A 289-nucleotide genomic window follows, 5' to 3' on the forward strand; every position below is an offset into this window, starting at 1 on the left:
GCCTTGGCGCGCACGCGCTCGACCGTTTGGAATTGAAAGGCCCCGCCCGCTGGCCCCTCCTCGCCGTGGGGCGTGCCTGCCGGTTCGGCCGGGAGGTGCCGCCGCCTGGGGTCATCGGGCCGCAGGGAAACTCCCGCGGCGGCCGTTAGGTACGTGGACTGGGGTGCCCGGCCCCCGAGAGCGCGCAGACTGGCGGCTCGGCGGCCACCGAGCCGCCCAGTCCTTAGGGCCCTGGCTCCTGGGGCTCGCAATGCCAGGTCGCCCGACTGGAGACTGCCCTCCTAGGGGA

This window comes from Condylura cristata, unplaced genomic scaffold (genome assembly GCF_000260355.1).
Source record: "Condylura cristata isolate star-nosed mole 26May11 unplaced genomic scaffold, ConCri1.0 scaffold00020, whole genome shotgun sequence".
Classification (NCBI taxonomy): Eukaryota; Metazoa; Chordata; class Mammalia; order Eulipotyphla; family Talpidae; genus Condylura; species Condylura cristata.